Source organism: Mya arenaria, chromosome 17, assembly GCF_026914265.1.
Source record: "Mya arenaria isolate MELC-2E11 chromosome 17, ASM2691426v1".
In the NCBI taxonomy this organism is placed as follows: domain Eukaryota; kingdom Metazoa; phylum Mollusca; class Bivalvia; order Myida; family Myidae; genus Mya; species Mya arenaria.
Genome location: NC_069138.1, coordinates 26,564,528 through 26,569,527, shown reverse-complemented (window position 1 = coordinate 26,569,527; position 5,000 = coordinate 26,564,528). Strand labels below are relative to the sequence as shown.

General features: G+C 34.3%; 1 non-coding gene across 1 annotated transcript; it reads right to left on the bottom strand.

Moving 5' to 3' along the window:
• Positions 1-3,755: 3,755 nt before the first annotated feature.
• Trnat-ugu (transfer RNA threonine (anticodon UGU)) lies at positions 3,756-3,836 on the bottom strand. Its single transcript has one exon. It is a non-coding gene; the product is annotated as a tRNA-Thr (tRNA).
• Between the last annotated feature and the right edge of the window lie 1,164 nt (positions 3,837-5,000).

The following is a 5,000-nucleotide window of genomic DNA, read 5'->3' as shown; positions in this document are numbered from 1 at the left end:
ATAGTCACTAATACGTCAGCAGTAGCCTTTTCGAGAATTGGAACTATTCTCTTTTTATTTAATGTTTTCCATCATATATAGTTGAAGGTTACTGTAATTTTGTAGTAAGATGGTAGTTATATCATTATTTTTTGACAGTTAGTGTTCGAAATTATATTTTATCCCAGTGGGACTGCAGTATTTTTTTTTAATTCTCCGTTCGTTTATTTTGGTAAATGAGTCGGATTTTAATAATTTTGTAGACTGGACGGTATAAATGAAGGTTGGGTCACTAGACAAAACATAATGTTGAACACTAAGCCAGTTAAAGTGTTTTTGTTTATATACATCTATTGGAATTACGGTGTGGTCGATTGACCACGTTTAAATTGACCAAAGCACACTAACACACCCTTACCTATACTTCATTTAAGACGAACAAATACAAACCCTGAGTTTATTACGCTTTGTTTAAACTGCTTAATTAAGGCGTATACCTTTATATAATTTAAATGCGACAGCGAAACATAATAACTGCTCCATATCATCAAAACTCCAGCAGTCAAATGTATAGAAACTAAAATGTCATATTTTTTTATCATTGCGCCAAACATTTTATGTCTATAAAACTCACCATCTAGCATCGCGCGATTTGGGGCCTTTATATTTATATATACATTGTATATTTGCTATATTTTTGTGGTTATTTAAATTAAATGACATTTCAGGAAGAAATAGAGGATATTTGTTTATTTCAGTGTAAGATCGTATTTTATTTCACGAGTGTCATAGAAAAACATATTTTCACGAGTGGCGAAGCCACGAGTGAAAATTTAGTTTTTGTATGATCACGAGTGAAATTAAATACGATCTTACACTGAAATAAACAAATTTTCTGTTTCTTTTATGCTTATTTTCGGAGTTTTATTTGTTTTTTATTTATTTCTGAATTACCCCCTTTTTTGAAAAGGGTGGGCTTTACGCCGCTACCCGTGGGGCGCCCCTCATGCATAATTATAGCTGTCAACTTTTTTACTTTCGGTTTGCTGAGAAATAGTTCTCTGCTATTCATTCTTATAGCTTAATATTCGCTCGTTTTTTATTGCAAAGCTTTATGAACAGTAAAATATGAAGTATTATTAGTGCACAAATGTTCCAAAAAATAATGAAAACACTTTTTATTTTAACCAAATTACTACGCCGCTATTTATAGAATGAAAATTTGGAAGGTCAAATGTGTTAGCAAAACAAATGTGGATACTCATTGGATTTTAACCATTCTTCTTAGTTTAAGACTGCATATACGCGTGTTTTTATAGTAAGTTAATAAACAGTCATCTTACTGTCAGAGACCAGTCTGTTTCGCTTTAAAATGTTTGTTTTCCAGAAGAGTAAATGCCATTGCACGCTAGTTTGTTGACACATTTTGAGATGTGGGTGGGGTAAAAGATATCGGATCTATCTGTAAATTGTTGTGTGAATTCTCCAGGAAGCTCATTTTACGTACTTCAACGGTTAACAGTTCAAAATACATTTGATCGATGCTATAAAATTTTATTTATGTTCGAACAGTTGTTTTTGTCTGTAATTTGTTTGGAATGAAAGCAAATGTTCGAACATTCAGCTTCAAAGATCAGTAAAATGTTTGATAAACGGGATAACCGGTAATAAACGGTAAGTTGTTAATTTCCAATTATATATTTATTTAAATTTATAAAATATTTCTTTATTTTTTTTTAACCTTTTTTGACATAATTTACTGAAGTCCAGTGTTCTGTTTTGACCAAGGCAAGTACATGTAACAACAAAGGATTTTAAAAGTAGTTCTGAAAATTGATATTTTCACTCCTTATTTTGCAGTGAAAATATCAAATTGATATTTTCACTGTTGTTATTTCACTGTTAAAACCCCATATTTCATCGTAAAACATGAAAGAAATTCTGAAAATGCCATGATTATATCACTTTTATTGCGTTAGACACTTGTTAACAAATGAGACCATGTATTGCGCATTTTTAATTCCCAATTTGATATCACGCAGATGACTTATTACGAAATTACATTTTCAAATACCGTGCAAAATTAGTGTGTGAACATTCATGAAGCTTACTGTTTTAGTTGTTGACACCACTGTTGTCAATATCGTATCTTGACAATACTATAATCGATGCCCTATATTGAATCTAATATTGCCAAAGTCCGTTGCCAAAGTCCGATATGGACATTACTATTGCCAATGTCCGATTTCGGCATTAATTTTACCAATGACCAATATTGACACTACTATTTTCAATATCATATCTTGACAATACTATAATCGATGCCCTATATTGAAACTAATATTGATAAAGTCCCGATATGGACATTACTATTGCCAAACTCCAATTTCGGCATTAATTTTGCCAATGTCCGATATTGACACTACTATTGCCAATGTCCGATTTCGGCATTAATTTTGCCAAAGTCCGATATTGACACTACTATTGCCAATGTCTGATATTGACACTACTATTGTCAATGTCCGATATTGACACTACTATTGCCAATGTCCGATATAGGCATTACTATTGCCAATGTCCGATATTGACACTACTATTGCCAATGTCCGATATTGACACTACTATTGCCAATGTCCGATATTGACACTACTATTGCCAATGTCCGATTTCGGCATTAATTTTGCCAAAGTCCGATATTGACACTACTATTGCCAATGTCTGATATTGACACTACTATTGTCAATGTCCGATATTGACACTACTATTGCCAATGTCCGATATAGGCATTACTATTGCCAATGTCCGATATTGACACTACTATTGCCAATGTCCGATATTGACACTACTATTGCCAATGTCCGATATTGACATAACTATTGCCAATGTCCGATATTGAAATAAATTTTGCCAATGTCCTTTATTGACATTACTTTTGCCATTGTCCTTAATTGAAACTAGTATTGGCGATGTCCTATAGTGCTATTGTAAATTTCCTTAATTGACACTAATAATGTCAATGTATTAAAATGGCATTACTATTGGCGATGTCCTATAGGGATTATATTATTGTCAATTGTATTGATTATAAATGAGCCACATTAAGTGAAACGAGTAATTTTTCATCTTTTCCCATGCAAAATGTTTGGATATACTTATCTTGATTGAGAGAAGTGAATGTCTTGTGCTGCATATACATCTGTTTTAATTAAAATGCGTTACTCTCCTCTTTTTGCATGCATCTGTGTAAAATATGTATTGTAGACATAACCTCATTTGCCGTGAAGTATGAATGAGTGAATAAACGGTGTTTGATTTGACTTGACTTTACTATATTTATGTTATATGGACAGAAAACACACATTGGTCCATTTATTAAAACCGGTCAAAATCAATCAATTAAAGGTCTGGTTTGTTTTGAAAATTCGAGTTTATCAAGGGCTGCCCGCACTCTTATGGCACTATGGCTTGACCACGCCCTGGCGTCATCACGACTTAAATCGTGTTTAAATACCATAAGTGATATCAAACGGAAGTGACTGCAATACCCAGTCAAATCCAGATAGTAGAAGACTAGTAGAAGAAATTGAGCGAGATACAAGAGATCTAGGTGCGACAACCTAGCTCCTGCGGAGAGACCTGTTGCTTCTTACGTGCACGGCATAAATCACCGACTTACGGATGCAAATTGCCTGCGCTAAACCAACACAGAGTATACCATTTTACAAGTACTACCATTTTAATACCGAATGCTAGGCAAGGGAGCTATTTGTAGGGTATGACGCGACCGGGATTTGAACCCGCGACCTTCCGCACACAAAGCGAACGCTCTACCACTGAGCTATCGGAGCGGTACGGCCTGGTTTATAGCATGTCTGACATTCTAATTCTCAGTAATGTAACTCGCGTATCCAGGGTACCAACTAACATTTTAGTGTGCAGGGGCGATAACAGGAATTGACGTTAGAGGGTGCGCATCGTAGGGGCACAACCTTTTGACATGCGCCCCTACCTCAGAACCGGAAGTGTATGACATAAACTGTTTGCATGGGGGTTTAGGTTACTCCCTTAAGATGTTTTTACAATCTGTAGACGGAAATGGAAATATTGTAGCCTCACGTATTGAATTAAAAGAAAACTTGGACGATTTTAGAGGGGGTGCGCACCGGGTGCCAGTACCAGGACCAGTAAACAAACGTGTGTACTACTCCAAATTTGGGAATTAGGTTGTAGAATGATTATACGGGAATCGGACAAAATCTCCCCCGGACAAAGTCCATCCCGCTCATTTGCATATAGGTGGACATAATCCCTCCCATGAATTTTACAAGGCGGACAAGACCTTGTATGCTTTCCAATGAAACTATTTTCTTCAACTGCAATGTATAAATAAAACTTAAATTCAAGAAAACATGTGTTTAATTTTGAAATTGGCCAAAATATACAAATGGTGCCGACTCACAACGGTGTTTAAAACCATGCCTTAGTTAGTGTTTATTTTTGCTTAAGTAAACAATTGATATATTTGAAACTTCAAAACTGTCCTTAACTTCTGATTATTTACTGTTTCGGGGCTTGGATGTCCTTGAAAATAACCGAATCACATGCTGAAACATTGGTAAAGCATTTAAAAAATGCCTTACGACAATTTTTGCCAGTTTGGAAATGATAACTCAGTGTTAAATGTGTTTTTTTTCCTCTCTTTTTAGCACATGATAGTGAATTAAAGCATGGTTTATATATCATCTCGAACCATTGGTTACTTTCATCTTTATAAGTCTTGAAATTTAACTGTGTGTGATTTACAATGCACGTTATATACGTTAATCTTTGAGAAACTTGACATTTATGGTTTATATTATGTTATTGTAGCTTGATTGTAAATACAATACATTTAGTTTAAATATATATATTCAGTTCATATTTAGCAATATAACATAGCAATCATAGTAATTAAAAAGGTCGGAAAACAAGCAATGCAATTGCTTACACTAATTCCTTTCCAAAGACATTTGAATTCTCAT